The following is a 17,913-nucleotide window of genomic DNA, read 5'->3' as shown; positions in this document are numbered from 1 at the left end:
AGCCAGCCTGACACAGCCCTTCGCCTGGGGCCCCTTCCCTTCCAGCCTCAGCCGCTCCTGCCGCTCCCTCTGGGCCTGGACCCGAGGGGGACTGCGGGGAGGCGCGGCCACCCGGCGGGGCGGGGCGGGGATGGGGACGCAGAGGCTTGGGAGAGGAGGGGCAGGGCGGCGCTGGCCGGGAACCCCTTCTCCCTTTCCCGTAAGAGCAGCCTGGCTCTTTCCAAACCTGCCTCAGTCTGCTCCTTCCAGGCCTGGGAAGGCCCCCAGGCGCTTGAGAGCGGCTCCCAGGTGTGCTGACCGCCGGGCGTGCAGAGACGGCCGGGCACCTGCCGGGACCCGGCCCCAGGCCCGCCTGCTTCTTCTGGGAAAGCGGGGGCGGCCGCGGGGAACCTGTCGCCCCGCAGCCACGCACCCACGCACCCCTGCCCGGGAGCCTCTGCTCACCTCCCCCATCCTTCATCTCAGTGGGGTCTGCGTTCTTGTGCTGGTCCTCCTGGGCCTGCCACGTGCTACATCCTCCTGGGGGGGGGGGGGGGGCTCCTGACTTCCTCCCTTTCTTCCTTTTGGTCTTTCTCGAATCTCTTTTTAATGGTGAATTTTTGATTACACAAGCGATAGGTGGATACACTTTCCTCTTCACACGTTCTCCTACCTCCCCCCAATCACACCCAACCCACTGCTATTGCCAGTGTTTTTTTTTGGGGGGGCGGATTTTTCCAAGTCTTTTCTCACGGACCCCGGGAACACAGATGATCCTGTGCCTTGGTCTGTGTGGTTTTATATACATTGTTTCATACCCTCGTCTGCCACTTGTTTCTGGCCCTTTTCAGCCGACAACACTCCATGGAGAATTTTCCCGCACTGTACCCCCCCCCCCCCCGCCCCCTTCTTAAAGTATTCTATGGGTCAGATGTGTCACATTTAATCCTTCTCCAGTTGGTGGATATTTAGAAAGTTCTTAATTTTTTAAGATGACAAAACGCCTCAATGATCACCTCTGCGACCACCCCCGTCTACACTCCGGCTGGTGTTTCTCTGGGGTAGATACTACTGAGATGTGGATCTGCTGGGTCACAGGATGCATTTGAAAATTTAGCAGGTACTGCAAATTGCTCTCTGAAGTGGCTAAACCAATCTAACTCCTACCAGTAGGACACATGAACATATCCCTTTCCCAACATCCTGGCCAACCTTTGACCTCTTCAAACTTAAAAATGTATTGCCAAAAGGGTTTTCTCACTGTGGTGCTAATTTGCATTTCCGTGGGTGCTTCCTGTAAGTTCCAGGTTGCTCAGGAATTGGGGGTAGGTGATCTGAACACCAGACACACCCTGTCACCTGCTGTGTGACCTTGGGCACACCTAGTCACTTCTCTGGTCCTGGGCACACTCATATACACCATCTCTCTGAGGCCCCTCTTCCTCTCTGCCTGAGAACCTTGGTCGTCAACTTTCTCTTGGCTTCCCTGCATGCCTCTCTCTGACAGCTAAGGTTTCTTGGTCCCCAGGGAGTCCCTCTGCCCTTTCCAACCCCCTGCTCCCACCCTGCCAGGGCTCTGAAATGCTTGAGTAAGGCACCGTGTTCAGAAGTTCCCCACTGGAATACACACGTGTCCCCACCAGTGGACACATCTTCAACTTGCCCAGTGTTCACGGAATAGCGTTCTGGAGGGGACATTCTGATCAGCTCACAGCAGGCAACAGGGGCAGGACGCCAGATGGAAAGGGCTTTATTTATTTATTTTTTCCTTTATAAAACTTTATTTTTTAAATTTATTTTTGAGAGAGAGAGAGAGAGAGAGAGAGAGAGAGCATGAGCAGGGGAGGGGCAGAGAGAGACGGAAACACAGACTCTGAAGCAGGCTCAGAGCAGGCACAGAGCCCGATCGATGCGGGGCTCGAGCTCGTGAACCGCGAGATCATGACCTGAGCCCAAGTCGAGCGCTCAACTGACTGAGCCACCCAGGCGCCCCACCTTTATAAAACTTTAGAAACGTGAAACGTGTTGTACAGAAAAAAATTAAAAACTATTAAAAAATAAAAACAAAACATAATTCTACTCTTCAGAAAGACTCATTGCTGCCATTTGTGTGTCTATCTTCGGTGGATGTATGCGTAGATGGTATTTTTACACGCGTTTTTGTCCTAATTTTCCATTTAACATTATATAATAAGCCTGTCATTTAAAACCTTTTTTTAAATCTTGGTTTTTTATTTTTATTTTTTTAAATAACTGCTTTCAGAATAGCTGTACCAGTTTGGGTTCCCATGAGGTGTGGATGGGTAAGCTTTGGAAGGAGCGGCATGGCCCTTCCACACCTGGACACAGGCTCTGGCCTTCAAGGGACAAAGACCTCTGCTGGGAGGGAGCCTGGTCAGGGTGTGGTCCCAGAACGCCCAGGCTCCTCCTTTACCTTCGGAGCCTGGGGGTTCTCCCAAAAAGCTTCCTTAGATAATCAACCAACTGCATTTCCTAAGAGTGAACACTAGGGGACACCACACACCAAAGGAAAGTGATCCAGACTGAACCGTTGCATTGGACCGAGCCATTTCCCCAGCCACTCCAAGGCGGAGAGACCGTCTCCCCTGACCTCCTTGACATCCTCCCTGCCTGACCTCCTGCATCCTCTGGGTTAGGTGGGGTGTGTGTGTGTGTGTGTGTGTGTGTGTGTGTAACTCTCAGATGTGCTCAGAGGAAGCTCTGTGAGTTGCAGGGATCAGGTATTATACAACATCATGGTAAGAGCCCTGGACTGCGCTTCCCTGGTGTGCCTCTTTGGGCCAGTTACATCATTGTGTGCCTCGATTTTTCTCATCTGTCAAATGGGAGTGACAATTCCCTGCCCTTCTTTACTGTGTGTGTGTGTATCTTGTGTAAAAGTACTGTACTTTGAAAACCAGGGGCGCCTGTGTGGCTCAGTTGAGCATCTGACTCTTGATTTTGGCCCAGGTCATGATCCCAGGGTCATGGGATTGAGCCCCACATTGAGCCTTGCGTTGGGCTCCATGCTGAGCATGGAGTCTGCTTAAGATTCTCTCTCTCTCTCTGTGTTTACCCCTCTCCCTTGCTTGCTCTCTCTACAATTAAAACAGTAATAATAATAATAATAAAGGTACTTTGAAAACCAAGAAGACCTAAGGGCCCTGCCTGCAGTGTGGACACCGAGTGCAGGGGGTCAAGGGGCATGTACCAAGACTGCCTATATGGCTGCCATGTGAGCCCAGGGGTAGCTGGGAAGGTGATGAGTAGCTGGATTCTGGACATGTTTTGAGGGTGGAAGTGGAACCGATGAGATTTGTTGGAAGATTGGATGTAGGGTGTGGGAGGGAAGAGGGTTAAGGATGATACCAAGGCTTCTGGCTGAGGAACAGGGACCAGTAATGCCTTGTGCCTAGAATGGGGAAAATGGCGGGAAGATGGCTCAGGAGGGCCCAAGCAAGGGCTCATATTTGGACAGGACAAGCGTGAGATGCCCTTTCAGTCCCTGAGTGAACAAGTAAACACAGAGGTCAGAGGGTTAAGCCTTGGCCCCCTTCTCGGGAAACCCCTTTCTGGGGAAATGGCTTGGTCCAATGCAACGGCTCAGTCTGGATCACTTTCCTTTGGTGTGTGGTGTCCCCTAGTAGGTTCGACGAGATCGGAAACGCTGCCCCATCCCTGCCTGTGCCCCCGACAGACATCAGTAATTCATCGCGGCACTCAGAATCCTTCTCAACAGAGTTCTAGATAGCAACTCTAGAACCAACCGAGTGGAGATGATGGAAAGACCGCCATCATCCTCAGACTTGACGGGAGGCCCAGGAATGCAGTTAAAACTATAGGCTTTTGAGTGAGACACCTGGGCTGGAAAGCTAATCTTGCTACAAACTAATGTGAGACCTTGGGAAAAATCATTTATCTTCCCTGCTTCAGTTTTGCCATCTGAAAAACGGGGTTAATAATAGTTCCTATCTTATAGGGTCATTGGGAAGATTAAATGAGATAATCCAGGAGATTTACTTAGCACAGTGCCTGGGGCACGGTAAGCTCTTAACCAGTAACAGCAGCAGTAATAGCTGTTGAATGTGTTATTCCAGCTCGAACGTTCTAGAACAGATCTCCCTTACCTGCTGTTTGTGACCTCTAGGACAAAGGTACTGTAATGCCGAGGCTGTGCAGCAGGAGGCACTGTTGACATTTACATCTCTGTTGCCCACAGAGATTGAGGAAGTGGGGAAAATTTTCCCTGGAGTAGTGACCCCCAGTGATGGTCCTGGCAGCTGCCTAGACCCTTTTTTCCTGGTACAAGAAACCAAGCTCCTGGCTCCTCCCAAAATACGGCGTCTCAGCTTCCTTCACGGGCCTGGTCCTGTCTCCTCCGATACTGTTCCTGGCCTCCTCCTGCTTATAAACTCCAGCGAAGCCACTGAGCCTGGCATTCCAGACCCCCAGCCTCCCACTGTCCAGCCTCCCAGCCGGTGTCGACTTCCCCAAAGTGACCGGGCGTGTGCCCGCAGCCTTCCCTTGGTGTGTTGTGCCCACCTGGAACTTGGGTGCCTCATCCTCCCTTCCCCTTTCCCTCGTCTTCAGAACAGGAAGGAGATGGAGGGGGGGGTTCTGCTAACCCCACCGTACGGACGGAACGAAAGCAAGGCACATGTTCCGCAGCACACCCCAGCTCGGGTCACGGGCAAGCTAAAGGGGAAACCAGAACCCGGGTGTCCCCAGCCTCAGGCATGGCTGAGTCACTCACCACCCAGACCGCATTCATCATCAGACTCAGGCATTCATCTGGCATGTGTTGAGCACCTGTGATCTGCCCGGCACCAGGCCAGTGCTGGGCCCGACCAAAATGGAGTAAGGCCCCGTGCCGGGCCTCCCGAGGGCCAGACGGTGCTCAGATGGGCGGTAACAGGGCCGAGCGAGGGTGCCGTCACGGAAGCGTGGGTGACCAGGGTGCTGGTCGGGGGGCTAATTTCTGGATGCCTGTGTTAACCCTCAAATCCACAGCCTCACTGAAACTTGTGCCTTTTTGATTTCATCATTTTATTTTTATTTATTTTTTAATGTTTATTTTTTAGAGAGAGACAGAGAGACAGAGCATGAGAGGCAGAGGGGCAGAGAGAGAGGGAGACGCAGAATCCGAAGCAGGCTCCGGGCTCTGAGCTGTCAGCACGGCATCCGACGTGGGGCTTGAACTCACGGAGTGTGGAGATCATGACCTGAGCCGAAGTCAGAGGCTTAACTGACTGAGCCACCCAGGCGCCTCAACCTATGCCTTTTTTAAAGGGTCCATCTTTCCCCACACCCCACGTCCAACATGGACCTCTCCTCAGCCTCCACATCCCTTTCTTGGCCACATATCACCTCTTCCCTGCCTCCCCCACACCCCCAACACACACACACACACACACACACACACACACCCTTACACATGAGCACACACACACATATATGCACACACATGCGCACACTGCTGTTCAGCATGAGATGCCATCATGGGAAGGCCCTGGAGGAGGGCCAGTCAGCTGGGAAGCAGCCTCCGAACCACCTCCTTTCCTTCCCTATCCCTGCCCTCCACCCCCTTCCACCGCCCCCCCGCCCCCCGCTTCATGCCCACTCTCGTCCTGGCATCTGAGGCCTAGAGGACATCTGTCCCCAGCCTTCGTCACTCTCCACCACCCCCCCCCCCCCGAGCCCAGTTTGGTACACAGGAGATGCGAGAACTTATCACTGGATAAACCCCAGCGTGCCTGCCCCCCCTCCCGCCGTCCTGCAGATGAAATCTGAGCTCTTTGGCGTGTCTCTGTTCCCAAAAAGCTACCAGTAGGCCATCAGCTGTCACCGTGAACAAACAAGAAAAAGAAAATGAAAAATTGGGCTGCTTTTCGAGGCTCTCGTACCCCAAACTACAATGACAGATCTGGAGTTTTCGGTGGAAGGCAGCATGGGGTCAGCCTGCGTGCTGGCCGGGAATGTTACATGAGTCAGTGGACATGGGGAGGGAAGTAGTTACTCTACACGTTGATAAAAATGATGTCTCTCCCTCTCTTTTTTTTTTCCAAAAAAAGAACCACCCCCCCCCCCCATACATATTAGCTGTACAAAAACTAGGAACTCGAAGTTTTAGACGTAACAGGAAAAGCAAACGTGTGCTTGTCAGCCCACCACCTAGAAACAGTCAATCACTGCCCTGGAGGGTGCCTCAGACCTCACACCTTTCTTTTTTCTTTTATGGAGTGAGTTCATACTGTAGATACGTATATATTTAGAGCCTACCTTTCTTATTGAATAGTGTCTTCGGAGTAAAAACAGCTAATGTTTATAGGGACTCTAGGTCAGGCACAGTGCTATGCCCTTGCCATGCGGGATCTCATTTTGTTACCCCCCCTGAGGTTGATTGTTTACTGTCCGCATTTTACAGCCAGGAAGGTCACAGGGTCAAGGGCTCTTTCTACCCTAAGGGACAGTAAGAGACGGAGTGGAGCCCAGGATCCAGTTCATTCTGTCCCTGGTTCAGGGCATCAGGTTTCTCATCTAAGGAATCAGGGCTGGGCCAGACGACCTTCTCCCTGGGGAGGGGGCTGCAGACCCCCCTGCTACCTACAGAGCGACCTCCTCCGGGGCCTCGCTTCATCCTCTTTCTCAGGCCGACGGTAATCGCTAATGCTCGCTGGGCTGTGTGCCTGGCTGTCCCAAGCAGTTCGTTAACAAGGTAAGAGTTGTTTCCATCCCTCTTTCCAGGCGAGGAGACTGAGGCACAGAGAGCTGAAGTCACTTGCCCGATGTTGCTCCATTCGTTAGGGGCAGAGTCAACATGCAAAACCCAGACTCCTTCAGTCCCAGAGCCTGTGTCCTTGACTATCACCTGTAGCTTTTCCGATGCTTCCTCACCCACAGTAAGAAGTACATTTCACATCCTGACTCAGTAAACACGCGTATGTCAATATTGAACTGGAATAAAAGTTTCATGAGCTGAAAACCTGAACTTCATGACATAGTCCTCAATATTATTTCTTCGAGTCTCTTCTTGAAAATTTCTCTCTGCGGCCACTACATTGCTTTCAAGGCTCATAATAGATTGTGACCTGTAGTTTGAAAATCATTGCTTCTGCTGTTTCCTCTCTGCCCCCAGGGAAGCCCTTTTCAATGGGTGCGGAGTCTGTCCACTTGATCCTAGGAAGTCGCCGGCACAGGCCCTGTGATCCCGTTTCAGAAGGGAGAAAGCTGAGGACCAGAGAGGGCAAGGGCAGGTCCTGCTGAGGACAGGCCACTGGGAGAGCACGGGGATTTACAATCTAGGGACAGGCTGAGGGCTGACCCAGGCACAACTGGCCTTCCAAGGAAGAAGCTCAAGTCAAGACAGTGTTTCTATTGAGCCCTGTTCTTTGCGGGGCATCTCATACCTCACGGCATGAAAGTTTAGGTCAATCTTCACAGACAGCAGGGGAGTTAGGAGCCCCTTGTTATAGATAAGGCAGCGAAGACTCAGAGAGGTCGAGTGACTTGGCCAGGGCCACCCAGCCTGTAAGAAGCTGGGTCTGGTTTGGGTCCCCACTGTGCTCCCAGAACCAGGCTCAAGGCTTGGAACACAACAGGTGCTCAGTAAACATGTCTGGCTGGCTGGCCCCAAAGCCCCCTTCCTCTGCCATTGCTCTGTGATTTCCTCATCAGCCCCCTTCCTGGGAAGCACGGTCCTGGGGCTGGGCATGCTTGGGTTCCGCCTGGGCAAGGGTCCCTGGGGTGGGTGGGTACTCTGCTGAGTTTCGGTCCCAGGTCCGTGCACGCTAGTCCGGCCCAGCCCTGTCAGTTGAGAGGGAGGGAGGGATCTAGACCGCTCCCCTGGGCTGGGGTGGAGGAGCCTGGCCGGCGCCTCTGCTTACGGGGCCTCTCCCACCCCTTGCCACTCCTGGCTCAGGCCTCTAGTGGGGCCCAAGAACTCTGGGGCTACCTCCTGCCTGAGTCAGGTCTCACTTCTGGGGCTCTCTCCCTGGGCAGCAGGCACCTGATTCCTGAATCTTTCTGCTGGAGAAGTGGTTGTAGGTGAGAGGGCTGAGCCCCGGCTGAGGTCACGCTTCCCCTGGTGGAAAAGACACAGAGCCTCACACTCTCTGTTCTTTTTGGAATGTGCGTTGTCCTTGCCTCAGAGAAAGGAGGTGGGGTCCCTGGAGTCTTAACGCTAACCCTCCCTTCCCTGAACAGGCAAGGATCTGACCCCTAACAGGAAGCCCAGAGCTGACTCAGGAGATGGTTCTGGACCTTGGAGGGGAGGACGGGAAGGATGAAGGGCTAGAAGCCAGGGCAGAGAGCCAACAGCTGGCTTTGACAAGGCACCGCATGTTTTGGAAAGTGCCACGTGTTGCAGGGGTGTGGCATTTTCGCCTCCACCCTCCTCCCTGCCCATCTGGGCCCCACCCCTCCTAAAGAGCTGCCTCAACACTCCCTTCCTCCAGGAAGCCTTCCTGGATTGATTCTATCCTGCATTGCCTGGCATCACTTCCCCTATGAGGGAAGGAGGTGAGACTGAGACCCAGCTTGGTGTAAACTCACAGTCCAGTCGTGAGCCTTCACATCACAGAAGAAGTGAGCTTGCACATTGCAGCTGGCCCGACCTGTCTTCCATCTCATGCTCAAATGTTGGGTCTCTCTTTGGAAATGGCTGTCAGCAGGATTTTGCAGATGAAACGCACACACACACACACACACACACACACTACTTGATCGTCCTATCTTGTTTTTTGTGGGTTTTTTTTTGGGCCAAGAACAGTAGATGTTTCCAAAGTGAATTCTAGAGATTGCCTGTTGATGTTAACCCACCCTCCTGACTCTCCCACCAGAACGAGGGAGCCCTGTGGTCAAAAACCTGGGGACTGTGGGACTTAGGGGTGTCAATTTCTGTGCAGCAAGCCTCCTCAGATCTTTAATAGTCTGTGCACATTGTGAATCTCTGAGCACCTGCAGCTTCCCAGATTTACTTGACCTCAGAACTTTTTTTTTTTTTTTTTTTTTTTTTTTACAGTGGAGCATTTCAGGGGCTCATTACTGAGCACCCTTCGAGAAATGCTGGGGCAAAGACTATTCCAGAAAGGGCAGACCCCGCTTAGCAGTAACTTAGATTAACAACACAACATACTTCCATGGACCGAGGGCTAACTCTGTGCGGGGCTCTGTGCTAATAAGCCTCTCAGCAAATTCTCAAAAACAGTTGGTGAGATGAATATGATTCCGGAAGGAAGGAAGGATGCCTAGGTCATTTGGTGGTTTAATTCATGATAACCTCCCAAGCCACAGGTCTCCCATGACCTGGAATGATGTTCAAACTATCAACCCACATGGGACAGCCATTGACCAATATGCAGGCATACCTCATGTTATTGCACTTTGTAGATACTGCCTTTTTTTTTTTCTTTTTGCAAATTGAAGGTTTACGGCAACCCTGTGTCAAGCTAGTCTATTTATCGGCTCCATTTTTCCAACAGCATTTGCTCACTTCACGTCTGTGTCACATTCCCACAATATTTCAAACTTTGGCGTTATTATTGTATTTGTTACTATGAATTGAGGTCGGTGATTACAACTCCCCGAAGCGCAGATGCTGGTTAACATTTTGTAGCAATCAGATATATATTTTTTAATGTTTATTTTGAGAGAGAGAGAGCGCGCGCGCGCGCCCACGAGTGGGGGAGGGGCAGAGAAAGAGGGAGAGAATTGCAAGCAGGCTCCATGTGCTCAGCACAGAGCCTGACGCCGGGCCCCATTTCACCAACAGTGAGATCATGACCTGAGCGGAAATCAAGAGTCAGACGCTGGACGGATTGAGCCACCCAGGTGCCCCACAATAAGGTATTTCTTAATTAAGACACGTATATTGTTATTACAACATAATGCTATTGTACACTTAGTAGGTTACAATCCAGTCTAAACATAACTTATGTATGCACTGGGAAACCCCAAAATTCACCCGACTGGCTTTATTGTGCTATTCGCTTTATTGCAGTGGTCCGGAAGCGTGCAGGATCACAGAGGTGTGCCTGGATTAGAGACCAAGATGTAGTGAGATCCCCTGGTGAGCTGGGCATTAGTCCTTTACTCACTGAACCGTGGGGAGACCTGGAAGACTGGAGGGTAGGAGAGAGGATATCTCGGTGTTGAGGGGGCTGGTGAGGGGCCTCTGGGGGGCTTAGGACAGTAGCTGCTTACCAACCAGATGGGAGGTGTCTCGCTATTTTGACAGCTTTGTGGATTGCTCGCGCTGAGCATAGACCCCGACCGGACCACAGAAGACACCCTTCCTGTCTACTGGGAGGAAGCAAGGCACTGGTCACTGCCCAGGTTAACATTTTGGTTTTATTTGCAAATTGAGAAAACAGTCTAAGGTAAACATCAGGGCATGGACTTTGATATCGGGCAGATCTGAGGGTGAATCCCAGCGGCAGGTCCTTGAATGAGCCTTTTGCACTCTTTAAATCTCGGTTTCTTCCTCTGTAAAATAGAGACGGCCACACGGTTCACCTCATGGGGCTGCTAAGGGGGTTAAATGAGAAAATGCATGTCAAACGCAGCCCCTGGTCTACGGGAAGTGCCCCACCAATGGGAGCCCTTATTAATAGGGGCAGTGGTGTTTCTTATCAACAAAACGGTGGGCAGGTTCAGCCTTCTTTTGAGGAAGACGACCCAAGCGTGGGACCTTCCACGGGCAAAATCCATTTCTTTCTGGACATGTCAGGCTTCAGTTAGGACATGGAAACTGGGATCGCATCCTGAGAAATACAACTGGAGCAGCTTCACGTTGCTGTCACGTGGGTTTCTGCACGGGCCACCCTGGGCCCGTGACTCCGAAGTCGTACTGTGATAGCCAGGCGGAAGTACATTCAGCCAATCAGAGTTAGCAACGGACGGGGCCTGGCCAGGTCATCCAATTAAAGACAGCAAAGTCCCGAGCTGTATTTATCCACCAGTCAGAACTCGGCAACGACCTAATCCCTCGCTGCTGTTCAATCAGAACTTGGCAAGGTTCAGATCGTCCGCTGTTAACTCTATGAGAACTCGGCAATGTCCCGATGCTGGGCAGAGGACTGAATGAGACCGTGGACCGGTGTCAGGCTGGTCAGTCACACGTACAAGAACTGTTGGTTTGACCTCCGCCCCAGCTGAGTTATTATGGTGAATTCAGAGAGCTCTTTAAAAGACTTACATATAGATCAGGGCGCCTGGGTGGTTCAGTTGGTTAAACATCCGACTTTGGCTCAGGTCATGATCTCATGGTTTGTGAGTTTGAGCTCCACGTTGGGCTCTGCGCTGACAGCTCAGAGCCCGGAGCCCGCTTTGGATTCTGTGTCTCCCTCTCTCTCTGCCCCTCCCCTGCTTGCGTTCTGTGTGTCTCTCTCTCAAAAATAAATAAACATTTAAAAAAAAAAGACATATACCATACAAAAGAACAAATCATAATCAAATTTAAATCACAATTAATACCATAACCATTTATGTTGTTTATAACAAGTATTATGTGTTTTATTATTTTGTTAACAAAAACTATTTAACTTTTTTTTTTATTTTCAGAGAGAGAGTGAACAAGAGTGGGAGAGAGGCAGAGAGAGAGAGAGAGAGAGAGGGAAAATCACAAGCAGCTCAGCACAGAGCCCGACACAGGGCTTGATCCCACGACCCTGGGATCAGGGCCTGAGCTGAAATCAAGAGTTGGACGCTCAACCAACTGAGCCATCCAGGCACCCCATCAAAAACTATTTGTAAAGGGCCGTGCTCCCCATGAGAAAATTGGACATGGATGATTTCAAATGACAAAGGCTGGCGATGTCCCTCACGGATGACTTTTGCAGAGGCCCTCACCAGCCAGGAACTGCCTCTGTCCCACGGGTGGCCTTTCCAGTACCTTCTCAATAAAAACGGCCTTGGCCGCTGGTGAATGAGCTAGCTGCCCACTGCCCACCAGTCAGTCCAGGGGACGCCTGGGTCTCCAGTCCAGAGCGGCACTGCCTCAAGGCCAGTCACCTGGAAGTAGGGGTCGGCCTGTCCAGAGTTGCCACCTCCTTCCCAGAACAGTTGGGGGTGATTCTCAGAGGAGAGGTACGCACAGCATGCTCCAGGCTAATGGACTCAGCATACTTATCGCTGCCCAGATGAGACCTGGTTAATTACTGACCAGAGAATGGAGGTGACTGAATCCTCGGCCTCTAGACAGTCCAGGGGGTCTCGCAGCCTGGAGGACAGTTGCTTGGCCCCCACGAAGAGGTGCATTCACCACTCCAGCGAGAGGGAGCTGACTCCATTCTCTGGGGTGTTCAGACCTTGGGGCGGAGGCCCTGGGGAGCCCCCAGGCTGTCTTCTGTGCGGCTAAGACAAGAAGCGGCACCTGCCCGTCTCAGTCGGCTTGATGTGTGATCCAGCTGCAGAGGCAGGGGCATTGAGTGCTTGGACGGCTACCAAAGGGCGGTGTGAGTGGCCGAGCCAAGGCTGTGCTCGCAAGGCTCCCTGGACAAGTCACTCTCCCTCTTTGACCTCAGTCAGATGAAGGTGCTGGAGGCTGTGACCGCCAGGGTCCCTCAGCCTGCTTTTCAGCCCCGCCCCCATTATCTGGCACTCCCCTGTTCCTTCCTCTGCCCCTCCACCAACACCCTCTCCCTCAACCAGACAAGCTCTGCCCTGACCCTGCTCCCTTCCCCCTCTCCCCAAAGCCCTCTCCACGTCCCTCCTCCTGGGCAAATGCGACCTGAGCTGCAAGATCTGACTAAATGCCCTTCTCCTCCCTGAAGCCCCTTCTGACTGCACCAGCCCTTACGAATCTCCCACTCTCTAATGGTTGCCACGTGTGCAACCGGAACCTCTGATCTTCTTCCAGGTTTCTGGAAGAATCACAGCAGCTAATACTATATAGCACAGCCTATATGCCAGGCACTGGAGTAAACACGGTATGCATGTTAACTCATTGAATCCCCACAATTCTGCTTTTATTCCCAGTTTGCAGATGGGGAAGGTGAGTCCAGAGTGGTTAAAAAAAAAACCTGTGCACAGACAGTGTGTGTTGGGGCTGAGATATGAACCCAGGCAGTACTAGTACAGAGCTGTGCTGGGCAACAGGGTAGCCTCCAGCCCCGTGTGGCTACGAGCACTGAAAATACAGCTAGTCTGAACTAAGACGTGCCGTAAGCATTTAGTGCACACCGGGTTCTGAAGCCTCGGGGTGACCCACGGAATGTAAAATGTCACGTTAATATTTTTTGCATCGATTACATGGCGACATACTTTAGATAAAGAAAGTATATCATCGAAATTAATTTATTTCACTTTTTCTTTTTACTTCTTGATGTGGCTGCTTGAACATTTTAAATTATAATATGTAGCTCATATTATATTTCTATTGGACAGTGGTGTTCTAAAATCCACACTCCTAAACACTGTGCTGAACTGCCTGTCTCTTGGATGAAGGAGGTGGTGATAGTGGGGACAGGAGTGGTGGAGGTGGTGATGTTGACATGTGGGATGGGATGGAGGTGATAATGGGGTGGTGATGGATGAAGCCATCTCATTGATAACATCTACTACTGGATTTTATTTTATTTTTGTTTTTGTTTTTATTATTTATTTTTGAGAGAGAGAGAGAGAGACAGAGCATGAGCAGGAGAGGGACAGAGAGAGAGAGAGAGGGAGACACAGACTCGGAAGGAGGCTCCAGGATCTGAGCTGTCAGCGCAGAGTCCAACGCGGGGCTCGAACCCACGAACCATGAGATCATGACCTGAACCAAAGTTGGATGCTTAACCGACTGAGCCACCCAGGCGCCCCTACTTTATTTAATTTTTAAAAATGCTTCTTCTCGGGGGGCCTAGGTGGCTCAGTCGGTTAAGCATCGACTCTTGGTTTCAGCTCAGGTCATGATCTCACCATTCATGGGTTCGAGCCCAGTGTTGGAGTCCACGCTGATGGCACGGGATCTGCTCGGGATTCTCGCTCTCCCTCTCTCTCTGCCCCTCCACCACTCATGAACTCGCGTTTGCTCTCTCTCTCAAAAAAAAAAAAAACTTTAAAAAAGCTTATTATTTAAGTATAGTTGACATACAATGTTATATTGGTTCCAGTTGTACAACATAGTGATTCAACAGTTCTACGTATTAGGCTGTGCTGACCACGTTGACGGTGATGTGCAGTTACCATTGGTTACCATACAGTGTTATGACAACGCTGCGGGCTACATTCCCTCTACTATACTTTCCAGCTTCATGATTGAATAATTTTACAGCTGGAAGTTTGTACCTCTCAATCCCCTTCTCCTATGTTTCCCGTCCCCTTACAACCCCCTCTCTTCTGGCAACCACCAGTTTGTTCTCTGTGTGTATGAGTCTGTGTCTATTTTTTTGTCTGCTATTTGTTGTGTTTTTTTAGATCGCACATGTAAGTAAAATCGTATGGAATTTCTTTTTTTCTGTCTGACTGATCTCACTTCGCATAGTATTCTCCAGGTCCGTCCAGTTGTCGCAAATGGCAAGATCTCATTCTTTTTTTATGGTTGAATGATATTCCATTGTGTGTGTGTGCGTATGTATGCGTGTGTGTGCATATATATGTGTATGTGTATATATATATATATATATATCACATCTTCTTTATCCATTAGTCTCTTTATTTTTGTTATTTTTTGAGAGAGAGAGTGCGTGAGCAGGGAGAGAGAGAGAGAGAGAGAGAGAGAGAGAGAATCTTAAGCAGACTCCACACCCAACATGGAGCTAGACGTGGGCCTTGATCTCACAACCATGAGATCATGACCTGAAATCGAGAGCTGGACACTTAACGTACTGAGCTACCCAGGCGCCCCATCCATTCATCTCTTGAAGGACGCTGAGGGTATTTGTATGACTTGGCTGTTGTAAACAATGCTTCACTAAACATAGGGGTGCATATCTCTGTTTGAATTAGTGCTTTTGTTTTCTTTGGGCAAAAATACCCACGAGTGGAATTACTGGATCGTAGGGTATTTCTATGTTTAATTTTTTGAGGGACCTCCATACTGTTTTTCACAGTGGCCGCACCAATTTACATTCCCGGCATCAGCACACAAGGGTTCCCTTTCCTCCACATCCTAACACTTGTTACTTATCTTCTTGCCACCAGCCGTTCTGACGGGTGTTAAGTGATATCTTCTTGTGGTCTTGATTTTCATTTCCATGATGATGAGTGATGTTGAGCATCTTTTCATGTGTTTGTTGGCCCTCTATATATCTTCTTTGGGAAAATGTCTCTTCAGGTCCTCTGCCCATTTTTAATCAGATTTTTTGTTTGTTTGTTTGTTGTTGAGTTATATAGGTTCTTTATATATTTTGGAGATTAGCTCTTTATAGGCTAAGTTATTTGGAACTATCTCCCCCTGTTTAGTAGGTTGCCTTTTCGTGCTATTGATGATTTCCTTCTCTGTGCAAAAGCTTTTTGTTCTGGTGTAGTCCCGACAATTTATTGTTGCTTTTGTTTCCCTTGCTTGAGAAGACAGATCCATAAAGATGTTAACATCTAATATTTTTAAAAAATTTTTTTTAACATTTATTTATTTTTGAGACAGAGAGAGACAGAGCATGAACAGGGGAGGGTCAGAGAAAGAAGGAGACACAGAATCCGAAACAGGCTCCAGGCTCTGAGCTGTCAGCACAGAGCCCGACGCGGGGCTCGAACCCACGGACCGCGAGATCATGACCTGAGCCGAAGTCGGACGCTCAACCGACTGAGCCACCCAGGCGCCCCAACATCTAATATTTTAAAAGAAACATCGGTGTTTCTTCAAAATACATACCCATTGTAAGAGATAATTCAAACAGTACAGAGAAAGTGAAAATCTCCCTCTGTTCTTTTACTTCAGAGATTGCCACTGGTTTAATGGGTTATAGCCTTCCAGACCTTCCGTTAATACAGAAACATGAGGTATAAAAACTTAACGTGAGGCTATAAGCTTACAAATAGATGATTCGATATTTGATAGCATATATAGTGTCCTGTAACCTGTATTTTTTTTTTTTACCTAGCAATTTATTGTGTCTATTTTCCTTCATCAGTATGGATAAATTTAAATCATTCTTTTTACCAGCTATGTAATATCCCATTGCATGGTTCCATCAGCGCTATTCAACAAAACCCCCTATGAGTGTCCATTGAGTTGTTTCTAATTTGTACTATTTTAAGCAGTGATGCAATGAACATGTACACTGATCAGTCCTAGAATTTTGTGCTAACCATCCTATGGAGTGATTTGTAAAAACACAGCTGCTTGATTGAGGTGTCTACATGTTTACTATTTTGCCTCAGGTTGCTAACGGACCCCTCAGAAATTACCCTCCTGAACACTGTATATGCAAGTTCCTGCTCCCATCTCAGCTCCATCCACTTTTGCTAGGATGCGTGCAGTAGTCTCTCAGCTGTCTTCCCACATTCACTCTGCTACCCCCAAATTTTCTTCTTATAATAGCCAGGGGCATCTTTTCAAAATACAAGTCGTCCCCCCCCCCCACCTCCTCCCCAAAAAACCCTTTGAGGCCACATTGCCCCTCGGGTAGAGACAGAATCCTTCCCCTGCCCTATAGAGCCCCGTGGGATCTGGCCTCTGCCTACCTCGCCAGCTCTTTCTGTGCACATTCTCCCCTCAATTTCTGCAGCCACATCAGTTCTCTTAGAGTCCCCTGCATTCTCTGTTCTTTCTCACCTCAGGACCTTTGCATGAGCTATATATCCTCTACCTGGAATGCCCTTTCCAGCCCTCATCCCACCCCTTCACCGATTTAACTCCTGCTTATTTTTCATCTTTCGGCCCAAATGGCACTTCCTCAAGGGACCCTGCCCTGACCTCCCCCCAGACTAGGCTCTCAGAGGACGCTACCCACCCCACAGGGCACCTCTCACTATTGATGAGTGCACATCTCTCTATGTGATTATCCTTCTCCTGGGGGGCAAGGGCTCCTCCCCGTGGCACCCCAGACTCCACACAATGCCTGGCTCTCAGACACTCGGTAAAGCGTTGTAGAATTTTTTTTTTTTATTTAACACATACTCGGTCATAAAATTCTGACCCGTACAATGTGTTCTTGTGTGACCCTCCCTGTGACCTTGCAAAGGAAGCGGGGCTTGGAGGATCACGATCCTTTCACAGAGGAGGAAATGGAGGAACGCATTGCTTTGTCTAAGATTACTGAGCAGGTAAAGGGCCAGGGTGTAGGATTCGAACCCAACTCTCCCACCGACACTTCTCACACCTGAACTCTTTCTTCCAGGACCCCAACCCTTGCTACTTGTCTTTTTGATAATAGCCATTCTGACGGGTGTAAAGTGATAACTCTATCACTTTATGCACTTTATGCAGAAAGTTGCATCTTTACGCAGAAAATTATCATTTTTTTCTTTTGCATCGACTACTAAATCTTCTATCTGGACTTTTATGGTTCAGGCAAAGTTAGAGGTGGACAGAACCTTGCAGGTAAAGGTCAGGTGCCTCGTTTACACCGGACGGAACCAGGGTACAGTCTGCCCCCTGGAAAACACACTCAGTCACCTAGTGAACAAAGGTGCGCTGAGCATCAGCTGTTTGTTGGCCACTGTTCCTAGTTCTGAGGATGCAGCAAAGGAACAAGACAGACTCAGTCCTTGATCTCAAGCTGCTGCTATTCTACAGGGGAAAGACAAGAAACACATCTGAGAATTTCAGAATATGATATGTTTTGTCAGGAAAAACAATTTCACCAGAAAAGGGACAGGGAGTGCTTATCCATGGTGGCCGTGGAGGGCATTTCTAAGGGGATGACATTTGAACTAAGACCTGAATGATGGGAAAGAGGGAGCCACGGGAAGTTCTGGGGTGGGGGCAGAGCATTCCAGAAAGAGGAGACAATGCAGAAGGCCCAGGTGCCTTGTGCACAGCGAGCAAAGGTGAGAATAGGGGCTGGTGTG

The sequence above is a fragment of the Prionailurus viverrinus genome, chromosome C1 (assembly GCF_022837055.1).
Source record: "Prionailurus viverrinus isolate Anna chromosome C1, UM_Priviv_1.0, whole genome shotgun sequence".
Classification (NCBI taxonomy): Eukaryota; Metazoa; Chordata; class Mammalia; order Carnivora; family Felidae; genus Prionailurus; species Prionailurus viverrinus.
The sequence above is the reverse complement of the archived record's forward strand: the minus strand, read 5'-3'. Positions refer to the sequence as shown.